The following is a 27,171-nucleotide window of genomic DNA, read 5'->3' on the forward strand; positions in this document are numbered from 1 at the left end:
CCATCCATGTCTGAAAGGCTTTTGTCCTCACCTCCTCTTTCTAGTTGCAACTCCTATCCTCCTTAGAATCATTACTCATGTCTTCATCCACATCATCATGCTTCTTGCTCAATGCACCCTACAACTTCCCCCTCCTCCCCACCATTCAAAGCTCGATTTACATCTTGATGCAATCATTTTTATTTTTTTCATAGACTTCAATGGTGAAGTTACAATGTTTGCTTGCCTTGTAGGTTGACGTACTAATTAGAGTTTGTTTCTAAACTTGAAGTTGTAATTGATGGGGGGTTCCTTGAGATTTGAATTTCTTCAATAATTAGTTATCCAAATTTGATTTGCTTCTTCATATGTTAGTTAAGCATTCATATGTACTCTAGAGTTGTCATTTGAGAAGATGGTTAAGATTTGAGGGTTGATGCATCGAGTGGGATGGAAGCATAGCGAGCAAGGCGTTTGATTGTTTGCAGTAAAGGAGGTGGTGGGTGTTGAAGAGAAGAAAAAGTTGTTCAAGGTCCAAAAGGGTAGGTGACTTACTAAAAATATAGATCCAATCTAAAACACCACTATTGAGTCTACACAAAATATGGATATAAGTCAAATTTTTAAGCAAATAATTGTTCCTAAAGTGCCCTCAGCTGAAAGTATAGCTAAGCACTCTAAATCCACTTGTCTTTGTTTTGATTCCACAATGACACTTGCCAATATACCCATGTTAGCTTCAGACTGTGGTTGTGTTCTTCCTAGAGCTGCAAATGTCAGCATTGAAAGGAAAATGAAGGAGATGATAAATAAAGTTACAAGTGTTTAAGAGCAGTCGTATAAAACCTCAAACCCATGTTTCCCAAAACATGGAACTAGAGAAACATGAAGAGATGGCACGACGCCATGTGGCTAATTTTACACATGGCCTCAAGATGGTATGGAGGAGTTAATCCCCTTTAGTGATTTGTTTTATTTATTTCTCTAAATAAATACCATTACGATTTATAATATGTAATATTGGGTACCTTGCATGGTCTCTAGACCGTAGCCCTTTCAACTAACCTTGTTATCTAACTTAAGACTTTGTGGTGGTGGTTACTATACATGGTCCCTGTAACTTTCATTTTATTAGTTCTTTTCATATTGTGGTGATAATTTTGTGAATGTTAGCTTGAGATATACTTTGTAACAAGAGTTAACAAACCTGGTAGAAATGGAGTGAGAGAGCACCCGTCAGCACCATTTCCATTCAACCATTGTCATTTGAAGGGAGTAGACATCAACCATCATTTCCATTCAGCCAAACTCAACCTCACAAAGTAAACATTAGCCGGTATTCTGGTTTAAGAAAGCTCATTTGATATTATGCCTTACTTTTGCTCTTGAAGACACCCCTTTTTTGTGTTGATGTAGGTAGCTAATACTCATATTTGAAAACCAAATTGTCTTTTGGACCATGATACTTTTGGCCACTTTCTTTAAATGGAAATAATGCATTTACCCAATGTCTTATTTTATTTTATTAATAAAAATCGAAACCCAATTCCAATAAAAAAAAAGTCATGGAACTTATATGGTCAGATCAATATCTCCCTCAAAGCTTTATTTCCCAAGAGATATGTTCCCATACTCTTTTTTAAAAATTGATTTTATGGTTTAATTATCTGCAATGTCTTCACTAATAAACTACTTCGATTTCCTTTATTATTATACACAAGCAACCTCAGCTTGTATCGGAACCGAATTTCAAGATCTGAGTCATTCTCTGGAATATCAACCTTCTTGAACTAGTTACCTTTATTTTAACAATTAACATAATGTTAGGGGGAAAAGATTTTAAGTATCTGTTAAAAAAATTAATGGAAGTATGTAAAAGCATATACAAAGAGATGAAGATAAGACACACGAGGTATCTCCAATATCAAGGATTGGATATAAACTTTGCCCCCAACTTCAGATTAGAGATTTTACTCCACTTACAACTGCGGGATTCAAATTTCTCTCCTCAATTCCTAAAGATCTAGAAGTCTGCATGATATATGCACACCAAATCCGAACGTGATATTGAAGAACGACAGAGAGGACACTCTAGTTTCTCGTTGCACCATTCAGTAACACAATTCCTGTCCAAGCACATACCAGAGGGGGGTGGTGTGTGGGGTTAGATACAACTTATGTATAGAAATTTCTGTATAAGATTTCAACAATGTCAGTTTTGTCAACAAAATAGCATAATAATAATTCAATAGATACTTATAATAATTGCTGATTGCATACCAACAAAAGACGTGACCACATGGTGTAGCCGTAGGATTTTGACGGGGACTAAGGCATAATGGGCACTTACTCAAAACCCCTGTCTGAACATCAGCACAAATAAAAATAAATCAGATTAATATTTAGCTTTTATTTTCTCTAAAAAAAACGCATAACCATTTATATATTTTATAACAGGGTACATGTGTTGATTTTCCAACTGTAACAAATCCAAAACACCAAATCCTTTACCTTTTGACTATGCTGCCAGTTTGGGTTGGGGTTTCAGTTTCAAGACTTCGCAAGTCTTGTGATCCACTCCTCTCAGTGGAAGTCTGGTATATCCAGTCTGGCAATCCAAAAAATTTACCCATGTTTGGTCCTCTCTCTCTTTGTGTGTGTCTCTGTCTCTGTATGTATATGTATATATATGTGTGTATACATAGATATATATGTGTATCCAATATCTTTAGAAACAAAAGGACAAACATTATATAATTTCCAACTGGGTATATGTGTTGATTTTCCAACTGCAACATATTTAAATTAACAAATCCTTTAATTTTTGACTATGTTATTGGTTCGGGTTGGTTTTCCAACATTTGTAATGTCCTTTATTAGGAGGGCTGCCAGTTTACTAATAATTAACATATATTATTATACATTCTTATGCTTCGATTCATATTTCTTAAATTATTACATGAATTAGTATTATAACACATTTAACATTTATTACATTAAGTTCTATCTTAGCTTATTTCCTAATCCTAATGAGGGAAGGGGGATTTACTCTCATAAGATGCTGACACCAATAACCAATCTGCAGTAACAGTAGTTGACTGCCAATGGTGTAATTCGAACTTCTTCGATAATATTTCTCCCCTTACTGACCATCTAACTATACTTATATTCCTTGTATTATTAGCACTATATGAGTTTACAGTGTTACAACAATTTGTGCAAACCGAGTTTGATTACCTTTGATTGCTTCTTCAGCTTTTATACCATATTAATGCCACTAATTTAATTAAGTTCATATAAGATTTAATATATAGATTATTGGCTGTTATACTCCATTCTAAAATCAGACATCCTTTCCACAAGTACCTGTCACTGAGCTTTTGCTATCTTTGCTGGCTGCCTAATAACATTACTTGTTAGTATAATAGTGGTTGTAAAGGCTGACAGATCTGGTCTGCCATTATGAATAAAATGAAATATGACTCATACGTATTGCAGTCTATATTAATATTACTATTAAATTATTAAATTCTGCATACAGACATTATCACGCTTCATATATTAGGAATATGTATTAAACACATCCCCTAGGCATACCCCCAAGAACAAAGATGTTATTGCCTGTCCTCCATTTATGAGCAGAGACTATATTTAATCATTTCCCATCTATTCGATGATTGCAGATGATATCCTTATATGATGAGTTTAGTTTATGTATTCTACATTCCTGATGCAATCGACTATGTGCCTACCGCAATTGCTCTTTTCAGCCATCCAAATAGGATGATGCGATTCAGATATATATTTCCCCTCCCTCTTTAGAGAATGGATTCGATCCTTACAAGATTGAAGAATTGCAATGTTTGAATGCCAAGTGAAGTGTCTCATAGCAGATCACATCTTTTCATTATCAATCGATTTATACTGATGATTCTTGATAACTCTTAATCACTGCCACTTTAATTGTACATATCATATCTTAATGGTCATTGGTTATCATTACTCTTCTATCTTAATTATCCTTATCAATCTTTAATTCAGTCGCCTTCTTAATAAGGATAATTGTGGTTCTCTATTAATCGATTCTTATAGGAACGCTTCACCGTGATTCCTTTCATCGAGGGGCTCGATACTATGATCGCTAGTTTGAGTACTCGTAGCTGACTCGGTGGTTCCCAGTCATAAATCCTATCACTGAAATCGTTGGGTGGTTGTGTTGTATGACACAGTATTTGATTATGGTAGTTTCTCCACTGATCAATGCTTTAGAACCTTCGATCATATTGTGATAGTGATTCATTAATCTTACCATATCGGTCTTCCTTTGTCTAACAAGGACATCGATGAGAATGTTGTCATGTCCATTCTTCTTGTTAATGTCTTCCTGAGAGCATTATAAATATTTATTTGCATCTGACAATGGATGCTGGCAGCACTTATAATATTAATACATGATACTTGCGATAAAGTCTATTGGGATTACGTAGCCTCCACGTATTCATGCTTGCCATCCGTGTCATTGTTTTTTTTGTCAAGTGTATTAGTCTACAAAATATTTGGGATATTTTTATTTGAATATTTCAAGAATATTATTAGTAATAAATATTAATAATTATTAATTAAATAATAATATTTAATAAATAAATTTCAAATAATCATTTGCTGGTAATTAATATATTAATTAATAATAATCATTTCATTTGGGATATATATAACAATCAAGGAGGGGACATGACAACTTTCCCACAGCTAAATTTGCTAATATTATATATAATAATAATATTGAATTTGTTACAAGATGAATCTCTTGGACGACTTCTCACATAAATATCGAAACTACACCTAAACCCCTTGAAGCAATGGACCACAACATTATGTACTTTACCAAATTCGTTATATAGGTTGGAATAAATCTTATGTGTGTATGTGTGTGTTTGTTGTGGAATAAATAACTCAAACAGTGTTGATGATTTTGGAATGAGTAAAAGCAGCCTAGATGACAATTTCAGATAGGGAAGAACAGGATCATGATTCACCGAATTTTTAATTTTGAGGCTGACTCTAACTGCCTTGCCTTGAAATCAAGGAGACAGACAACCCAACATGCTTTAAGGTAGGGCAGGGTACGCCCGCTCAGGTGATAATGAAATAATAAAGGGTAATAATCTATCTCATCTCGGGTTACGCCCACTCAGTTAAGTATGGCTCCTCAGAAATAGGATAAGTAGCGGCAAGGGATCTTTCCTCATACCACCCGAGCCCCATTGTAGTGTAGGGCCCGCACAATAAGGAAGTGCTTTAATCCCGTTACGATACCAAGGTGTAATGCGATAGATAGGTCATCCCATTTCGTGTACCGATAACGCTTAGATGGATGCTTTAGATTGCCGAGCAATGGGGAACCGGGAGGGAAAGAACCATGGCAGATTTCAGGGTAAAGAACGTTTCATTAAGGAAAGCCTATGAGCAACTGCTAAAGATGGTGCTGACATGCACGCACTTGTCTTAGTTGAGTGATTAGGAATCGCTGATACGTTTTTCTTAAGACACCTAAAGATAGATCCAGAAGAATCTCTCCCCTAAATTGCTAGCAATAAGTGAGTGAATCAGTTTTTGAATGAGATGTGTCAACCTTATCTCTGTGTAGGGATTGGGGTACGTATCACAGTTGAAATGTCATCGGATAAGAATCCTCAAATACTTTTTTGCATGCCCAGGTATGCACTGAGAGTGCCCTAATTGACCAGGTAAGCCTCAGGGCCAGGGGTACACCAGGGCCCAGATATAGCAGACCCATTCTGGTCAAGGCATAGAGGCCAGATCCTGCACACCTGGCAATATAGCTTTTTGGTAACCTTAAAAGGAAAACTTTCATAGGCACACTTTATTTAACTTCGTTCCACTTTATTTTTAGATTTCGATATTAGGTTTATTAAATGGGTAATGATATTTTATTTACAAATTCTCATTGTGGTTGGGAAGTAGCATATGGGTAGATGCGTGCATAGTAATCACAAATGGTCTAAATTTACCTGATTCGTGCAGGTTGACTTCTCCACTTTCTCTTGGTACAAAGGCCTTCTAATTGAGCCGATCCCTTGATTTTCTCTTGGTTCATGCAAAGAAGACGGAATGATGCAACAAAGTATCATGGGAGAAATGACTTACTCTGATTGATTGGAAAAATAAATAAAAATTATAAAATATATTCCCATTTGATAATATATAACCACGTGTATAAATGATTTTCTTTTGATGAATTAATTTAACAAAGAGGAACATTCTCAATAGAGCACAGACTATGGGAAAGAGTAAAAATTGCTAAAACAAAAGACAAATAAAGTATGCGTTTTAAAAAAAATTGACTTCTATAATTTATTCCTAAAAATAAAGTCACTTGCATGTAGAAATAGTAAAATGTAAAAGCAAAACCCTCCTGTTGGCACCAAAAATATAATCATATAAGTGATAGGAAAAGAGCTGGAAATGAGAGATTTGAACCCTGCATAATAAATTGTAACAACAAAGAGATAAGGAAACAAACCACATGAACACAAGCATTTTAATCCTAAAACCCTCAGGTGGGGAAAAATGGCTGGAAGTATCAATTGCACATCTTTCTCTTCTTCCCTTCATTATTGAAGCCAATATATAGAGATCTAGGAGTATAAACTCATACTCTATATTGTCTCCTATATTCCCTGTGCTGATATGGAACATTTACAAGTGGCATAGAGTAGACCCAACTAAGTATAACTGACCACTGTCATCCATCACCAATTCACTCGCTTTTCCACAATGGTAATCTCTCCTATCACTCCATTGTCTCAATTGGGGAATAGCATCATACTTAGAGAAGTTTCGCCTAGAAAAGAACTCTCAAAAGTCTTAAAATTGGCGACACTAATGCTATTATCACTCTCATAGTTCAAAAACTTGATCAAAAGATTGCAGAATCATGAGTCAAGCCCTTTGGGCAAGTAACTCGCTTCAAAAATTGACGATGAGTTATCCAAAAACTTGCAAGTCTCTCTGAAAATCTCAATTGTCAATGCATAATGACTGAGTTGTCAGATATGCATGGTGATAGGCCAGATGAACTAGATAGATAGTCCATTATGATGCCCTTACAGATTCTGGCAAAGCAGAGGCAGGAGGAGTTGGGTTCACTGAGGAGAATCCACACAGATTGCAGCGAACCGGTCACCTTTTGGATGCAATTTAATTAATTTTTTGTGCAATTTTTTATTATAAAAATCACCTTTGACTTTGACCTGATTGCACTAAACGAAATCCTTACCCTACAAGTGCCAACTAAAGCAATTCAAACACTAAAACAAACTCATTTTAGCTCATTTTGATTGCAAAATGAAAAGACAAATACCATTCCAAAAGGAACTTTCATTATTTCTTGTTGCAGATCGATCATTGAAAGTTCCACAACAGTTGCATTGTTATTCCTATACATGTGCAAGTGTCCTGTAGCTGTCAAGAAGACCATAGGAGGACTTATTTGAAAAAAAAAATTATTTATTTTTTCCTTGCATTTTGTTTGACAAACATAAAACAAACTCCCTTGCTTTGCTTTGCTTTTCGTTCATTTGTCTACAAATGTATCATTATGCTTAAAATCTTTAAAGAGTTTGATTTTATGTTCTACTTTTTGTTTTTATTTGTTTTGAATGTGTTGTTTATAAAATTTGCTGCCAACAGAATTAAAATGGTAGCTAATTCTAGCATCACAAGCCAACCTAAATTCTAAACAACTTCAAGTTCTCTTTAGAAGTATGTTGATATAATAGTCAATTCTAGGTGGTGGGCGTTAAATTTGGATTTGTAGGGAGTGTGGTGTCAAGTATTCAAGTTCATATAGTTGGGTGAAAGCCCTTTTGCATAGAATTCACTAGGCATCAAAGCTTACCCTCGAAATAATGGTGTGCCCATGCCACTAAAGCAAGTGATAGCATATATTGAGCAAGAGAAAGCAAATGAAGTAGCAAGCCATAGAGAAAATAATCTTCTAGCGAGGAGAATATCAAAAGGAATGAAGCCCCATATGCACCCATTTAATCTCAATGTTGTGGTATAGAGCCACCCATTTTTGGAAATGACATTTCAAAATGAGACTCGAGACATTGTCAATCAACACATAGTAGAATGTATTAATGCAAATGGGTTGGCTTTCAATCTTGTATGCTCACCATATTAGCAAGAAATGGTGAAAAAAGTTAATTAGACTACAAAGGGTACAAGAAGCCAAGTTATGAGATGATGTGTGGCACCTCATTCAACAAGGAGGTCAATCTTGTAGAAGATCCGTTAGGGCCTATAAGGGATTCATGAGTTGAGATAGGGGTGTCCATTATTTTCGATGGGTGGAAAGCTGCTGAAATCAACCCTTGATCCATGTCATAGCAATTTCCCCTAAAGGGACAATGTTTTTTTAGAGCCATGGATTATGAGGGGGAAAAGATGGATGGCCAATTTATTGCAAACAACTTCATCATAGCCATTGAGGAAGTGGGACCCCATTATGTTGTTCAAGTCACAATGGACAATGCAAAGAATTGTAAAGTTGATGTGTACTGGTTGAAGAAAGCTATTCACACATCTTTTGGACTCTATGACATCCACTCTCTCAATCTTATGCCACGAAAAATTGGGAACAAAATTGATTGGATCAAAGAGTTGTATGCAAAGACTAAGAAGATACAAATATTCATCACCAACCACCACATGTCACGAGGCATAATTAGATCATTTTCAAAATTGGAGTTATTGAGAGTAATTGAAGCAATATAGAAAAAGTTGTTTTAGTGCTATCCACCCTCTCAATCTTATGCTACAAAAAATTGGAAACAAAATTGATTGGATCAAAGAGTTGTATGCAGAGATTGAGGAGATCCAAATATTCATCACCAACCACCACATGTCACGAGGCATAATTAGATCATTTTCGAAATTGGAATTATTGAAAGTAAATGAAGCAATATAAAATTTTATGTTTTAGTTTCACTTCAGTAACTTGGAATTTCTTTGTGTTTGAACTTAGTTACTGAAGTGAAACTAAAACATAAAATTTTGTAAACCCATTTTGTCTCTTAACACAATTGTCTTGAGACAACTTGTCAAGGTTCAAAAGGAACTTTCTAGCATGATCATTAACCAAACATGGTGTGTTCAATGCATGAACACAACATGGAGTCTAAACAATGTGCTTGTAAACACCCTCCACTTGTACAATGTTTGAGGTTCCAACCTCCTCTATGGCCTCTTTTAAAATCTGAAATTGGAGATTTGCATCCTTGCACTTCCTTGAACAATCAACTACTCTAAAAAAAGAAGAGTCAAGTGCACATGTGACTATGATGTTGATGAGTGGCTGATGTCTAATATCAATACACCCATCCATGACAATAGAGCAACTTGTCCTTATCTAAGTTTTCCTTGTGCCCTCCACCAAAATCACCTTTGAATATTCTTTAACAAGGAGGGTAGTGTGTAGTATATGTTCTCCAATAGGGTAATGAACCAATGGAAGCAGCATCTTTGGACATTTGACATAAGGAGAACATGCCACATGAAATGTAATGGCACATAGAAAAATATGGCAATGGAAGAATTTGCCACATCTTGTGTGTCCATATGGAACATACCTACAGCTGTTCTTGACCTCTCACTACTGCTAGCCTTTCTCTTTCTTCTTGTGAAAATATCACCACTACCACTCGCACCTATGGATGACAAAGTTGATTGTGCAAACCACATTGGCATGCCCTTAGACCTTGCTTCTACCTCCATATGCAATCTATTAACCTCTAAATTCTCTTTCTCCTTTATATCTGGACAAATCCTAACCCCATGTCCAATAATGCCCAAGAGATGACAATATACCCTAGTGTAGCTCCCTCTAAAATCTTTGTTGCAAATTCACAAATTGTAGAAGAGGTTTTTAAGGGTTTAAGGGGGCCTTTGCATAAGTTTTTAAGGCTGTGGAAGGACACTTAAATAGATTATGTGGCTATTCTCCTTCACCCACAACACTCCCACACCCTAATGATCCCCCAATTGAGATTGAAACTCTAAGACTCTAATATTTATTTCTTCAATTTCATGTTCATAATTGTCACTACTGCTGCCCATGTTTTGTGAAAGAAGAATGTATGTGCAAACGGAAAATAGGAAAAAAATCTAAAATTTCTTCCTTAAAACTTTGGACAAAAAAGGGAAATAATCACTTACCTCTACTACTAGTTGTGTTATTTCATTGCTCATTAATGTTGCCTTAGCTTTGTTATCTCCAGACTCACCTTCAAACCTTAATCAAAATGTTTTTTTCCTCCAACTCTACTACAATTTTTTTTGGTGAGTAAAAATGAATTGGAATGGGAGCCTTCTTTTAGTTATTTAGGGCTGACTCCTAAGTACGGTGTGGACACCCAAGAAAACAACAAAATAATTTTTAATCATTTTGGGCTTATAAAAACATTATCGCATGAGGATGGTCAAGAGATGTCATTGACATCCCCAACAATCTTGGGAATAACAAGTTGTCCCTTTGTAGTAGCAACATTTCCGAGATGTTTTGACAAAAAAACAAATTGACAAGTGATGATGGGGAGAAATTTCAAAGGCATACCCACATCCCTAGTATTAGAATGCCTCCAAAGAGCCAAGGACACAAACACTAGGAAAATAGTTACAATGTGCTCTACAAACGAGTCATTTTAAATATTGGATTAAAATGTATATAGTTGTATGTGAAAACATAAAAAATGAATAAGAACTGAAAATTTTGCGAAAAAATAAATAGCTTAGGACAAGAGACTATTCTAAAGACCCAATGTGGGAAGAAACTCCAAAAGTGTAAAGCCTTGTCTTCTCTTTCCACTATCTCTCCTAAAATACAAGCTTACTACAATCATGTAGCCATCAAGGACAACAATCACTATTACAACTTACAACTTAACACTTTAAGTGCTTTGCAACTTGATCACATGCACACTCTCCTACTGCACTTAACTCCCTATTCGCTCAAACAAGAACTGAGTTAAAAAAAAAATTGTTTAAAACTCTATGAACTTTATGATGGCCCTTAAAGGTATATTTATATGTTTACATCAAGTTAGGATAAAATTAAAGAAGCCCAAAAGCCAAGAAATGGAAGAGACACCATTTACAAACTATTACTCTTGTAATTTCTTCTAGGAAAAATTGCACCATACGTCATGTCTTTAGTAGCACCTATATGCATAATTGCTATGATACTTTTAAAACTAGCACGATACCTATGAAACCCTCTTCTGATCCATTCCAACATTCTTGGAAACTCCAACATCTAGGAGAATGTCAAATTTTTTGGAAGGAAATTCTAACGGCGATAATAAGTTCCTAAAACCAAGACATGCACAACAATACTTTCCATGTGAGAATCCAACATCCTGCAAGCACTCCACACTTCTTAGATAATTTTGTCATCATGGGAGAGCACCAACTTTCATATAGATTGATATCCTAGGCAATTAAGGTATTTGTGGTCAGAATTCATATTTTGGATTATACTAATATTTTTGTAACTTTGGTGGTTGTTTGAAAAATAATTGAATTATTAAATGGTTAAATATTAAATTTGTCAAAAAAGAAATTAAATGACAATTTAGATTCACTTTTAAAGAAAGGTGTTTTAAGTGCATAGATAAGGTGTCACTAGGTTCAAGGTGCTAAAAAGTGGTCATAAGAACACTGTATATTATTTTATTAAGGAAATTTGCTTTCTGAAAAAAGCTACAAAAAACAAAAAACACTTTTTCGAATAAAGAAATGAAAAAAGCTTTAAAAAAAAAAAAATCTTTTTTTTTAAAAGCTATAAAAAAGAAAAAATCATTTTTTCCTAAAATAACTCTAAAAAGGTTAAAAAAGAGGTTGGGTCTTGAGAAAAAGGGTTATTGCTTATTCATTTCATTTTCTTTTGTGAAAGAACATGAGTTCTCTCTATTTGCCTAAGGATGAAAACCTTTTGATGAATTCAGTTTTGGGATGAAAACTTTCCTATCCGGTTTAGTGATTTCATCCAGAAATCACCATTGTGTTGAATGCCAAGTCTTTTCCAATTTATTGTTGATAATGGAGATTTTTTATGTATTTTGTTGATTTTGGTATGCAAGTTTATTAATACTTATTGACTTATTGTCCCAGTTCTGGCTTGAATTTAGGAGTGACTTTCAGAGCTTTGCAAGGGTTGTACTTCTTTATTTCATGCAATATTGTTTGCTGCAGCAATAATCAGATTAATTTTGAATGAAATTTTCTCTACATATTGAGCCATACAAAAATGTTATTATCCTATAGTTAAGAATTCGTTATACAGCAGTTTGGGGTATTAAGTATGGTGGATGGAAGGCATTTTTCAAACCCAAACAATCTGATATGACAGTTCTAAATAATGTTTAGCGAGTTTGGAGGTCTGCAATCAACATTCTACATCATCTTTCATCTTTCAGCCTCTTTGACAATGCACTTTAGTTTATTGAATCCACATGAATGGTATAACATCAACCTATGATTTTATGGACTAACTTATGTATACGCAGTAGTGTGTTCATGATTTTGAATAGCAATACTAGTGTGTGGAGCTAGTTTCTCTTATCAATATAATTCTCAATTGTCCTTAGTGCATTCCATGCTCATATTATTGCAACTCTAGATGGTAGAACCACTAGAGAGTTGTGCATTTCATGTTCAAAACATTGTAAAACCGGATAGTATACTGCCGGTTAATGCATTTATCATAGAAGGACTTGATTGATTCAGTGCTAGACCCTTCTACAATTCGAGCCCATTTTGGCATTGATCAGATCCACATGCAATCAACCATTTTGGCTTGATCGGGTTCCATTGTAATATGCCAATGGCTCTACATTCTCTATGCATGATTGCATGTTAAAGAGGTTTTGATTAGGATCGGCTCTACTGCCTAAATACCTAGGTCCTCTTCTCATCTTTACATTTCAGCAATGCATTCCTCTAGATAGAGTATGTTTTGTCCAAACATTGTATGCTCTCACCTTGCCCACACTAGGAACTTGGTGATCAGAAAGTGCACAAACTTGTATTTGCATTTTCTATATTGAAATATAAAAAAATTGGTGTGAAATTGTTATAAAACATCACGATACATATGTAATCACATGACACATGTAACCACCATGACACAAATGAAAGCATGTCCTTTCCCTTTTTAGCAATTTAATCACTAAAAATACTATAACCTGTTTTATTCTATTATTCTCATGATCTTGCTTCAACTATGTTTAATTCCAAAGTGTCCGCATTACCTCATTATTGAAATGATAATTGATATTCGATAATTACAAAAGGAGACGAAAGCTCCTTAAATAGATATTACAAGAGGATCTTTCCATAACGGAAATGATCGAGAATAGAAACACGAAAGACAGAAAGGAAACTTCCTAAAACTAACTAAAGACAGAAGACATAAAAGGAAGTTTCTAAATACTAACTAAATGACTATGATGACCATTATATCAATATTACAAAATTATTTTAATACCCTCCCTTAATGGTCATCCTACTAACTACCCTACAAAAGATGTGACCATTAAGGGAAGGGTATTAAAATAATTTTGTAATATTGATATAATGGTCATCATAGTCATTTAGTTAGTATTTAGAAACTTCCTTTTATGTCTTCTGTCTTTAGTTAGTTTTAGGAAGTTTCCTTTCTGTCTTTCGTGTTTCTATTCTCGATCATTTCCGTTATGGAAAGATCCTCTTGTAATATCTATTTAAGGAGCTTTCGTCTCCTTTTGTAATTATCGAATATCAATTATCATTTCAATAATGAGGTAATGAATTTTGGATATGACCAAGTTTACCACAATCTTTCTAACGTATGATGTTGGGTAACAAAGCTATCCTTCCTGCTATTCAAAGATATAGAAATCAAGATCAGCTGCTCAAAAACTTCACAGGTCTGAAAGAACACGATTTTGCCAAAAATCGTCAAAAGAAGCAATGCCAACAATTTTCTAAAAAAACTGTCAAAAACTTTTGTAGAAGAACACCATTCGGCCAAGAAACCCTAGGTGCGACCCAAAAACAAGCTGCAAGAAACCACAATTTTGTGGAAAAATATTAGAATATTTAATTGTTATTTTTAGCTCTATGTTTATTAATGGTTATTCAGTTATATTTCTAGAGTTAGTTAGTTTTTAGTGTAATCTTGTGGGTTCTTTAGTTTGCTGTTATATTTTTAGTGACTTTGTGATAGAACTTTGAGTAGCTGGAAATTTCTATTTTTAGAGTCAGTTTAATTTTGGTGAACAGTTAGTCCCAATTTGGGCAACCGCCTTGTAACTGCCTATAAAAAGCATGTTATTCTTTCAATAAAGTACTTTGATTTTTGGTTTGTGTGTTTATTAATGGTCATTCAATTATATTTTTAGAGTTAGTTATTTTTTAGTGAGTTCTTTCGTTGGTTGTTATATTTATAGAGGCTTTGTGGTAGAATTGTGAGTAACTAGGAGTTTTTATTCTTAGAGTCAATTTAACTTTGGTGAACGGTTAGTCCCAATTTGGACAACCACCTTGTAATTGCCTATAAAAGGCTTGTTATTCTTTCAATAAAGTACTCTAATTTTTTGTTTCAAAAAAATGATCAAACCCTTGATGTGATGCTGAAATCATAGATGATTTTGTGAAAAAATCGGCAAAAACATTCATTTTATAGTAAAATGATAAACACCCCATGACCACGATTTTTAGAAAAAAATAATGCAAAACCCTCCCTGATTTTTATGGAAAAAATCATGCAAAACCCTTGATTTTTTGTGGAAAAAAAAATTAAAAAACCCAAAAAACAACACCCTTCATGATTTTTTTGGAAAAAAATTAGAAAACCCTCCATCTTTGGAGAAACCCTAGATTGTTGTATATTGCAAGAAACCCACAATTTTTCTATAGAAAATCCAATTCAAAATATATTCTAAAAAAATAATGTTTTAGGTACCTAAGAATTTTGTTGAAAAAGTTCGCCAAAAACACCTAAGATACCGGATTCTCCTGGGCAAGCTTGGATTCGGGTCCTGGTTTGAGCCTGGTCATTTGTGGACTCCCCCTAGGTTCCTCCCACGCGGTTGGGTCCTTTGTGGGTCCTGGGTCTTTTTGCAATTTTGGCGCCTAGTCTATTCCTTCAACCTGCAGTTGTGTAACCTCTTTTAGTGTCCACATCTAATATCTTATTTGGCTGGAAATTATGTATTTTGAATTTGGAATTTGCATAAAGGGGTGACTTTTGATTTGGCATGTACCTTGAATCTACTAGCTTCGGCGCTTTTGGCGTCTAGAGGTTGATCTGAAGTTTGAGTTTCATTTGTCATTTCAACCGGCAAGGGCAAACATCAATCTTAGCAACAAATTGAAGGCATATCAAAGTAATTTTTCATTGACTTGAATGTCGTGGGACTCAATAGCAAATAAAACTCATATTGGTATGGATTGCAGGCTTAGTTTTTTATTTAGCATGGGCAGCAAAACGTGGCAAAAATCAGATTTAGATGTGTCTTGCATTTCAACTACTTTCTATTTTCCATTAATAAAATATTAATGACATTTTGAAACTTGAATATTATCTGTTTTGCAAATTATGAATATGATATTTTTTGTATTAATAATAAGGATTTCAAAAAGTTACAATTATACAAGAACGAGTCCGGGCCTCATAGAGGCAGCAAAAAGAGAGTATGAGGCATGGCCTCCCGGCAAGAAATCAAGAGATAGTAACCAGAATATACATGACAAAAAAGGGGCCAGCAACAAAATTAATACAGCTTATAGTAGGATGCCATCAATGGCATCAACCCAGGTTGTCCACCCCTTTTCCCCTTTAATCCAGACAACCTTCTTCCTTTCCTGTATCTGTCTCAGCATAGCCATCACCTCTTTTTTGGTATTCTTGTTCTTTCTGACTTCTTGGTTCATTTTGTTTAGGGTCTTCTCAAAAGCTTTAATGTCCGCCATGTTCCTCCTCCACTCGTAACCATGCTGCATCTCATATACTAAAAAAGTGGCGTGACCGGTCTTCAGGAATCTCCTAAGCTTGTCCTTATCAATCAGCATCATGATACGGACCTGCAAAAGGATTTTAAAATATGTGAGTTTACAGAAAAACTCAGTAAGGGACCGGGGGTTGTCCTGATACCTTTCCTCGTTCCTGCACTTCCAGAGCTGCCAAAGGATGTTAGAAGATAAAATATACCAAAAAAGATTAGTATCCTTTTTAATCCCATAAATATGACCAGTTACAATATTCATAATAGTGTAATCAAGTGGATAAGATATATCAAACATTTGCCAGATCCTTCTTGCAAAAGTACAATCGAAAAAAATATGCCTACTGGTTTCAGGCATCTTACAGATGTTGCAGTAATCAGTTTTAGCTTCCAAGTTTCTGACAGGGAGTCTGTTCAGCAACAGCAGCCATCTAAAATATTTGATTTTTGGTTCAATGGGTCCTTTCCAAAGGTGATTGAGGAGTTTCTTCCAGGAGCAGCTATCAAGGGAGGTATACCAGAGAGCATTAATATGATCAATAATGGATTCGTTGTGATTAATAACATTATATATGTTTTTTGCCTTAAGTTTGCTAAAGATGCTACCACCAGGCCACTTGCACTGAAGGACTCTATTGGAATCCACATCGCAAGTCACAGGGAGATCTTTGGTGGCTTTGACAATCATATTATAGGTTTTTTTTTGCGAGTCAGGAATGTTGAATTTAATTTTAAGATCATTCCAGGGTATAAGTTGATTATGCTCAAATAAGTCAACCAATTGGGAAATCCCTTTTTTATTCCAAATTTTAGCAGAGCAACCTTGTGAGAGGGCTAAGGGCTTACCAGAGAGTTGCAAATTCCACCATATATATCTTTCACCATACAGAGTTTGACTATCATGGAAGTCCTTGTTGTACACAAACTTTCTAACTTGTTCCCAAGCTTTCCAAATGGAGCAAAAGACAGCAGAGCCATGGACCTTAATGGGAAAGTTCCCCATGATAAGATCAGAGAGGGGCAGGCCTTTCCAAGTTTTAGCATGTTTAGGGAAACCCAATTCAATGTTGTTTCTAATGAGGATTTTCCATGGGGAATCACCCTCCATAGAGTGGAAGATCCACTTGGCGGCAAGAGCAACTCCCTGAGTTCTAAGATCTTTCAAGCCCAACCCCCCAAGTAAGCTGTCCGTATGGCACCATTGCCACTTAACAGCATGAATTTTTTTCGATCCTCTGCCATCGGACCATAAGAAGTTCCTAATAGCCTTTTGGATCTCTAAGATCTGGTAGTTGTTAAACATCCAAGCCGAAGAGTAATATATGTTATAAGATGAGAGAATCTTTTGGCAAACCTGTACTCTGCCAGCAAGAGAAAGGAACCGGTTATGCCATTTATTGAGTTTGATGTTAATTTTGTCCTTGATCCAATTCCACATGGCCTTAAGAGAGGGGTCAACAGAAAAAGGAATACCAAGATACCGAACAACCAAATGGGGACCTCCCCATTGATAATGGAACCTATTGCTCCAGTCAGGAGGGGTCTCATCCCACCCAAGGCAAACAGATTTCGAGTAGGAGATCTTTGCTCCGGATATACTGCAGAAAGTTTTAAGTTTGCATTGGAGAGCTTCAAAATTACTGTCACGGGCCTCAAAGAAAACAGTGGTGTCATCAGCAAACTGACTGGTGATGAGCTCCTCATTATTAGGGAGCCGGATACCTCTAACAGCAGGGGACATAGAGTGATCTCTGAGAATATAGTGGAAAGCCTCGGAGGAGATCACGAAGAGGGCAGGGGCTAAAGGGCAGCCCTGTCTGATGGATCTCCCAAGCGGGAAAGCATTAGACAAGGATCCGTTGATATCAATCTGGGCAAAGACATCATTCATCATCATTTTAACAAGATTACAAAATCTGGTGGGAAAACCAAAAGCTTCGAGAGTCATGGAGATGAAATTCCATTCTACACGATCGTAGGCCTTCTCGAAGTCTAACAGTAACATACATTTAGTATGTTACTAAATGTAATATGATATTACATTTAGTATTTATGATATATGAATATTTATTAGCAATTATGGATTTGTCATTTATCATTAATGTATTGCAAAGTTACATTATATATTTGTATGGATTGTATCATTGTAATAATAAAAAATGGTATTGATAGTTTATATTATTATATTTTATAATTTTGATGTTTGAACATATATATAATATATATGTGTGTGTGTGTATGGACGTACCCATACCCAAGGAATTTTTTTTTTGCCGAATCCGCGATTCCATACTCGATTCCATATCTGTACCCGAAACGTTATCTTAAAAAAAACCTTCAAAAACCCTCGACCTGAGAAAACCAAGATTTCATTTTTTTTAAATCGTCAAAAAACATCTAAAAATACTTTAAGTAACAACACCACAATTTAAGTAACAACATCTAAAAAACTTCTAGAAATAAATTCTAAGTCAATACCCACAATTTTTTTCTTTTTTAAATTTGTCAAAAGGACATAACGCGCTTTGATACCATGAAATGATAATTGATATTCGATAATTGCAAAAGGAGATGAAAGCTCCTTAATTAGAGATTACAAGAGGATCTTTCCATAATGGAAATGATCAACAATAGAAACACAAAAGATAGAAAAACAATTTCCTAAAACTAACGAAAGACAAAAGACATAAAAGGAAGTTTTTAAATACTAACTAGATGACTAAGATGAACATTATATCAATATTACAATATTATTTTAATAATTATCATCTGCAGCTTATGTAGACCTCTCTACACTTCATACTTCCTTCTTTGTTGAAATCTATCTTTTGAGAAATCAAGAGTATTTTCAAGTTACATAATTAATCTGTTTTGACTAGTGAATGAGAATAGAGAATTACATAACTGATTTTACTAGCATTCATGAACCATTTTTAAACACATAAGTATTTTAGGTAAAATAGCTTTTATCAATTGTACTCATCCCACAAAAGTAACTCATTTGGTTAAACAATAGGTGGAGACTATATCTTAACTATTTTATTGATGCCACCCACTATATACCCAAAAAAGGATGGATATCAATGGAAACCCAAGGTATACAAGGGGGAGTAGATCCTCATTATAACTTACAATTTGCAAAATTTCTCTAGTTTCTAAGGTGTGATATAAGATTGGTGAAGATTTGCATAAGCTTACTATCTGATCTAAAGCAAGCTTGCATTTGGTAATAAAGTATTGTTGAGTGCCTATGTCTTGAGGCAAGGCTGATCAGACAAACAATGTGTCATCTACAAAGTGGAAATCGATGCCTTATTCTCCCATCAACCTGTAGCCCCCTACCAAACTTTACCCTAGGATATAGATGGACATCAAACAAATTACCATATTTAGCTTTGGTGATGATCTTGTTTAGTCCATTAAAGAATAAAATGAATAGGTAGGGAAGAGAAAAATACTTGTCTTGGCACCTTAGAAGACCTCAATTGGGCCCCACATGCAACACTAGTGATCAATGAGAAAGTTAGCGATGTGATACAATATCTTGGTACCTTAGAAGACCTAAATTGGGCCCTAGAAGCAACACTAGTGATCAAATGCTTCTAATGTTTTGCGTAGATATTTCTAGTTGCATCTATGAAAACCTTTAAACATGTCCAATTTGATTAGAACTCCCAACCTTTTTCGATGGTAAAGTGAATGAATGATTTCCTCGAATCTTGCCTAATTTTTATTTTGGCCCTTCACTATACAAATGTAGGTTCAACTAGAGAAATGTTGGTATTAAGTAGCAGTTGCTATGACTTTGGAAAGAATTTAATGCATCTTTGAATAGAGATAAATTTTTAATTTGGCATTTTGCAATAAGCAATTAGCATAATTGATTTGCAACACTAGAAGCATATACAAGTTAACTGTCTCCCAAATATTTGAAAGTGTGCAGGGAAACCGTTTGGCACAAGCACTTTATTCTCAGAAACTAAGAAAATTACCTTCTTTACTTGTTTTTCCATGACTAATTGAAACAAAGCATCATCATGATCCTATAAGAATAGAGATAAAGTGTGAGTGAGGATGTATCCTAGGCTTGGCACCTCATCTTAAGACTTTTTGGAGAATGTGGATACTTTATGCCACCTCAATTATTTTTTCTCATGGAGTTTCTAAAACCATAACACTTGGCAAGTGCAGTTATGAGATTGAATCGATGTAGCATATATCCAACATGATTTGTGGAAGAACTATGTATTTAATTCTCTTTGCATAATCATTTATTGCTGAAATGGTAATTACTTGATCATAAACAATGGAGATGAAAGCTCCATTTAAAGGAATTGCAAGAACAAAGTTTCTAAACGAAACATTCGTTAATTGAAGCAAAAAAACAAAACTATCTAATCTAACTAAAAATACATTAAGTGACAATTAATTAAGAAATATGCTAATATTACTCTTATACCCTCCCTTAATGGTCAATCTATCAACTACACCAAGTTGCCCCCTAAATTTTACAAACATGTCCAGGCCTAGAGACTTGGTGAGGATGTCTGTAGTCTAGTCCTTATTGATCTTCTACAAGTTGTCGGATGAAATGACATTGAACCTCAACATGCTTGGTGCGCTCATGGAAGACTGGATTCTTGGCAAGTTTCAACAACCCCTTGATTGTCACAAAACAAGGGAGAAGGACCCGCTTGAGACATTAGCATGTCAGATTGCATCCTTCGAAGCCAAATTGTCTCACATGTTGCTTTGATAATTCTCTGATATTGAGCTTCAGTCGAGGGAAGAGCTACTGCCTACTACTTCTTACTAGTCCATGTGACTACACCCATGCCAAGACTGAAGACATACCTAGAAGTAGACTTCCTATCATCAACAAAACCTACCTAATCTGAGTATGTAAAACCAATCAGTTGAGGATCTTTGTTTTTGTTGTACAAAATGTCAAAGTTAGGTGTACCCTTCACACATCTCAATACACGCTTCGTTGCAACCCAATGTTCTTCCTTGGCGGCTGTCATGAAGCGAAATATGTAGCTCATAGCATAACTGAGATCAGGTCTAGTGGTTGTTAGGTAGATGAGATTGCCAACTAGTTGCTTGAATGTTGATTCATTCACCATAGGTGAAATCTGATTTGGCTAATAGTTTTAGCCCTTTCTCCATAGGTGTAGATGAAGGTATGCAATCATCCATCTTGAACTTATCTAGCAAATTGTTGGCATACTTCGACTAAAAGATAAAGATACTGCCACTAGTTTGCCAAACCTCTACGCCAAGACAATAATGCAAAAATACCAAATCTGTCATATCAAAAGACTGGCACAAATTTTGTTTGATCTGCTCAATCAAATGTGTCGTGCTACCAGTAATGATCAGGTCATCAACATAGATGACAAGAAGAATTATCTCACTTCCAATGTTCTTGACATACAAGTTGGGATCCAAAGGACTCTTTTGAAAGCCTTGTCCAACCAAATATTGTTCAATTTTTATGTACCATGCCCGAGGAGCCTATTTGAGGCTATAGAGTGCTTTCACCAGTCTGCATACCTGGTCTTCTTTACCGGCAACCTTGAAACCTTAGGCTGCATCAAATAGACTTTTTCCTCCAATTCACCATTGAGGAAGGTACTCTTGACGTCCATTTGATAGACTTTCCAACCAAACTATGTTGTAATGGCTAAAACAAGCTAGATGGTGCTCATCTTGGTTGTGGGAGCAAATGTCTCCTCATATTCGATGCCCTCTTTTTGTGAGAACCCTTTAGCCACTAACCGAGCCTTGTACTTATCAAGAGTTCCATCAGTGTACTTCACTTTGTAGACCCAATTGCACCCAATGGGTTTCTTCCAAGGCAGAAGATCTGACAGAACCTAAGTATTGTTCTTCTGAAGACTATGATACTCAGTTTCCATAGGCTTTTCCCATTCAAATATTCCTTTTGCTTCGGAATTATTTTGAGGCTCATAAATACTCTGAAGATTTGCCATGAGAGCAAAATTTATTGTGTTCTTTTTTGCTCTAGCCTCTAGAAGATCTCCCCTCAACAAGTTCATCATTATGAACAACACCAATGGTTTTTTCCCACTATTTAGGTCGACGAGGAAAGGCACCTATATCTAACATCGAAGGATCAAGATGAGTAGGAGTGCCTAGAAGAAACTCATCAAAATGCTTACAATATTTGAAATTTGATTAACACGTGGAAATAGTGCATGCTTACAATATTTGAGTATCGGTGCCTTGATCGGGTTGTTTTGGGTACTATGTCTCGCCAGCTCCATTTAAAGGAATTACAAGAACGAAGTTTCTAAATGAAACATTCGTTAACTGAAGTAGAAAATGGAAACTATCTAATCAGACTAAAAATGTATTAAGTGACCATTAATTAAGAAATATGCTAATATTACTCTAATAATTGCATCAGTTCTCTACTTCTAAATGCCAAAAAGCTAATGGGTGAGGTGTTTTCTGTATATAGATCAAGGCTATTTTCTTTCTTCGACGGGAATGGTGGCTTGATGACTATTCCATGTCCATGCTGGTACAAAACATTGAAAAGGTCATGCCTGGAAGTGATGAGCATAATTTTGTTTATTGTTTCTTTGACGAAGCACAATAAGGGAAGGGTAGATACCATGGCCTGCACCGTGCTAGGAATAACTAGGGGAGTCAGTTCAGTTAGTGTACTGAATGGTGAGTTAGAGAGTTGGCATAGCAGCAAAGGTTTGAGTTTCATTTTGAAGAGTCTCCTTAAATACTGATTTATAATGTTGCTATTAAATATGGGAGAGTTCCAAACAGAAGACGACAGTTGTGCATTCAAATTGTGATAAAAGCAATGCTTTGTGTGATTTCACAATCACACAAGGCATTGTGGAACGACATCCAAGGAACTTCCATTCACATACTTCCAAATACTTTCATCATCTATGTAGAACTCTTTATTGTATAACTATAAGGCATATTTTGCAAAAAGCAACTTAAGTCAACATTCAACAAATGGAAACAAACTGAGCCAAAAAAGAGGAAAAAAGTAGTCTGCATTCATTAGATAGCAAACTTCTAAAGATTTTGAGAATGACAATGAAGTTGTCGACTCTGTGAGAGTATCAGAAATGAAGTGCCCATCTTCGCTCAAAACTGGAGGGCCTTTTCCTGCAAATTTTATAATTACATAAACTTCAACTTCCTCTTTGAATCACATATGCAATCATATAAACCTTATGCAACTAAGGCAGAAAGACGTATTAAACTTAGAAACAAACCAGAAAAAGCAAAATTGCTTTGATGAAAATGTTGCAGAAATTCTTTCAAATACAGTGATAAAAAATTACGAATCACAAACACTATTGGTAAAGGATACTGCTACCAAAGACAAAACAGACAAAAAAGGGTAAAATTGTTTGGGTGCTAGTTGATTACCAAGATTCAACATCAGTGTAATATCCCTATGTAAATATTAATATTTCTTACCTTATTAATTTATTTCTTATATAACTTTTATTGGCTCTCTAGGAAGCTAGGAGAAATAGGTCTATTTTAAAAGAACTTAATACTACAATGATTGCAATTATTCCTAAAAAGGAGGATACTAAGACTTTTGCTGACTTCCACCCCATTGCTTTGTGTAACACTTTGTATAAGATATTTATGAAGGCAATTTCCCTTAGGTTGGCAAAAATTCTACCTAGGATCATTTCATTGGAGCAAGGTGGTTTTGTTCCCGAAAGGGAGATGACAGAGGGTGCAATTGTAGCACATGAGGTGTTGCATTCTATTTGCACCCAAAGAACCTCGACTGTGATACTTAAACTAGACATGATGAAGGCTTATGATAGAGTAGAGTGGGGGGCTTTATGTGTTGTTCTTGAGAAGTTAGGTTTTTCCAAGGCCTGGGTCAAATGGATTCGTGCATGTATTTCTTCTGCAAGATTCTCGGTTTTAATTAATGGTTGTCCTTGTGGTTTTTTCACTTCTTCTAGGGGTTTGAGATAGGGAGATCCCCTTTCTCCCTTTTTGTTTATTCTCCTAGCTGAAACCTTTAGTTGGGCTATTAGGGCTGCTAAAGTGGGGGGGCTTTGGAACGGCATAAGGATTCAGAATATTCCCCAAAGTATTTCTCATTGTCTCTTTGCAGATGATACTCTGTTATTTGGACATGCTTTGTTAGTAGAGGCAAAAGTGATTAAAGGAATAATACAAAATTATGCATCGTTTTCTGGTTAGAAAGTGAATGGTGATAAATCAAAGATTTTTTTCCTTAATACATCACAACTGGTTCAACATAGGTTGCAATCCTTTTGGGGATTTGAGACTGGAAATCTTCCATGTACTTACCTTGGGATTCCTTTCTTTGTTAAACAGGATAAGATTGGTGTTTGGGATAAGATTATTTCGGTAATTTCTAAAAGAATTCTCTCATGGAATCATAGATGGTTAACTTTGGCGGGTAAAATTGTTCTCATCAAGTGTGTTTTGAATGTTGTTCCCATATATCTCATGTCTGTTTTGAAGTCTCCAAAAGTAGCTATTGTTAGTTTATAGGATACTCTTAGAGATTTTCTTTGGAACAATAATAAAGATGGCAAGAAGAAACTCCCTTTAGTTGCATGGGATAAGGTATGTTTGCCTAAGGAACTTGGGGGAACAGGAATTCGGAGTCTGGAAAATCAAAATCTAGCCTTAGGTGCTAAGTTGGTTTGGAAATTATATGACAAGCCTAGCTCCTTATGGGCACAGATTATGTTTGCCAAATATTTAAATAATGGACCGAGAGAGTACATTTTTAAAGTCTCAAATTTGCCTTCGGGTTCTGCTATTTGGAATTTCCTTTGTAAATGTAGATCAATTATTTTGCCTCATCTCTCATGGATTGTTCATAATGGTAGAAAGGTCAGATTCTAGGATGAAGTATGGAATGGACACACACCTTTGGTGATTATTAGGGATTCGTCTCCTCTTATCACTGTTCTTTCCTCCCTTTGGGGTGTTTTTGTAGCAGATTATTTTGAAATTGTGACTAGTGGACCCCTTAAGCTAGCTAGATGGAAGTCAATTGATTTCTTAGATGTTGATCAAAGCATGAAATTAGATTTTGAGAAGATTTTGGGGGATAGAATTGTATTTCTTTCCGATTCTGAAGATGAACTTATTTGGACAAAGAATATTTTTGGTAAGTACACTGTTAAAGATGGTTACAACTCTCTTATGGTTGCTAAAGATTTATCATCTTGGCCTTATAAGTTGTTTTGGCATTCAACTCGTCTTCCTAAAGCTGGAGCCTTTGCTTGGTTGGCAATTCAGGACAGAGTCCTTACAGGTATGAGACTAGATAGGCTTGGTATTACTGTTGTTTTCCCTTGTGTCCTTTGTAACAAAAATTTAGAATCTTCTTCACACCTGTTCCTACATTGTGATTATGCTTATGAATGTTGGCAGTGGTTGTTTTAGAAGTTAAATATATCCTTTGTTATTGGTAAGGATCTCATTTCTCATTTCAGATCTTGGCCCTTTATGTTTGCCTCATCTTTTTATGCATGCCTTTGGATCATATCTCCATCTATTGTGATTTGGAATGTTTGGCTAGAGAGAAACAACAGGATATTTAAAAAAACAAGGTCTCTTGTGTCTGAGGTTCTATTAAAAATTGAGTCTTCAATATCTGAGGTTGCTTTGTCATTTATTTATAAGAATTTGGAAAATCTTACTTCTTTTTCGCACTAGGACAGTAGAGTTACTAGAGTCTGGAAGCTGCTGTCAGTTTTACCCTCTCATGGCTCAATTTTAAAAAGAATGATGCAATAGGTAAGAGATGCTTTGCTAGATGGAAACCTCCTCCGCAGGGGCACTTTAAACTGAATTTTGATGGGGCCTCTCGTGGTAACCCTAGGCCGGCTGGGGTAGGCATGGTAATTTATGATCACAATGCAAATTTTATTCAAGCTAAGTGTCATGCTATTGGTTTTAAAACTAACAATTATGCGGAATTTCATTCTTTGTCTTTTGGATTGGATATGGAAATCTCTTTGGGAATTAAGGACTTAATAATTGAAGGAGATTCTATGGTGATTATTCAATGTGTTATGAAAAAGAAATTGAATTGTTGGAATTTGCAGTATATACTTGATCCCATTTTACAAAAAATAGAATTGTTTGAATCTTTCTTGGTATCCCATTGTTATAGAGAAGTTAATAAGATTGCGGATTATTTGGCAAATTTAGCCATTGATAGCAATGCTAATCAGCGAGAGGTGGGTTTTGAGGAAATTCCTTCTAGGGTATGGGAAGGTTTGCAGCAATAGTTATATGATTTTCTTGAGTAATGCTGATGTAAAATTTTATGATGATAATTATTCCCGCTTTCCCCTTTCATTTCAAGTATTCATGTTTGTTGTCTAGAGGAGAGTTCGAGCTCATGTTATTTGATACAATAGTGTTTTTCCAAAGGTTTTTTGATACTTTCTTTTTTGGCAAGAAGGTTTTTGGCTCATGGGATTTGGCACAGGGCTTTGGAAAATTTTGTCTTCTTCCATTGGTAGCAGCTGTGAAGTCTACATTTGAAAATTATCCGATGGGTTTTTTTGGCAAATTGTCATATGGGCTCTATGCAAAACTGATATTATATGTGTTGTGACCGCATTTTATATGTGGTTTTGGGCAGGGTGCATAAACTGATCTATCAGATACTATAGGTTTATTTTATGAGTTGTGACCAGAGGTTTTCTTCCCAGGGTTCTTTCCTCTAGTATGCTCTTTGAATCCTGTGTAACAAATAAAAAATATTAATAAAAAAGTTTAGTGGAATAATCCACTTTTATTGAAAAAAAATAAAATTATTTCTTATATAACCAGTTTCTATTTTCTATCTTATATTTAATCAATCTAATATTTTATAAATTAACTAAATGACTAAATATTAATTTATGATCAATAATAACCTAAACCCCAAAGCATGATCGATCAATATTCATCCATAATGTATCGTCTGTCATACTTGAAAAGGCACATAAAATTTACTAATCGCAATATTTAGGAGGAGAAATAATGAAAGGAGAGAGGTTGTGGTTATAGGGCAGCGATCATTATTTCTTTTACTAAAAACAACAATTAAGTA

The 27,171-nt window shown here is 35.2% G+C and overlaps 1 long non-coding RNA gene across 1 annotated transcript in view; it reads left to right on the forward strand.

The window, feature by feature from the left end:
• LOC131061681 (uncharacterized) overlaps positions 1 to 26,816 on the forward strand; it is an 89,284-nt gene extending 62,468 nt beyond the window's left edge. The window contains exon 4 of the long non-coding RNA XR_009110572.2: positions 26,536 to 26,816. This is a non-coding gene — a long non-coding RNA (uncharacterized LOC131061681). The remainder of the gene's footprint in view (positions 1 to 26,535) is intronic.
• The last annotated feature ends 355 nt before the right edge of the window (positions 26,817 to 27,171 follow it).

Source organism: Cryptomeria japonica, chromosome 7, assembly GCF_030272615.1.
Source record: "Cryptomeria japonica chromosome 7, Sugi_1.0, whole genome shotgun sequence".
In the NCBI taxonomy this organism is placed as follows: Eukaryota; Viridiplantae; Streptophyta; class Pinopsida; order Cupressales; family Cupressaceae; genus Cryptomeria; species Cryptomeria japonica.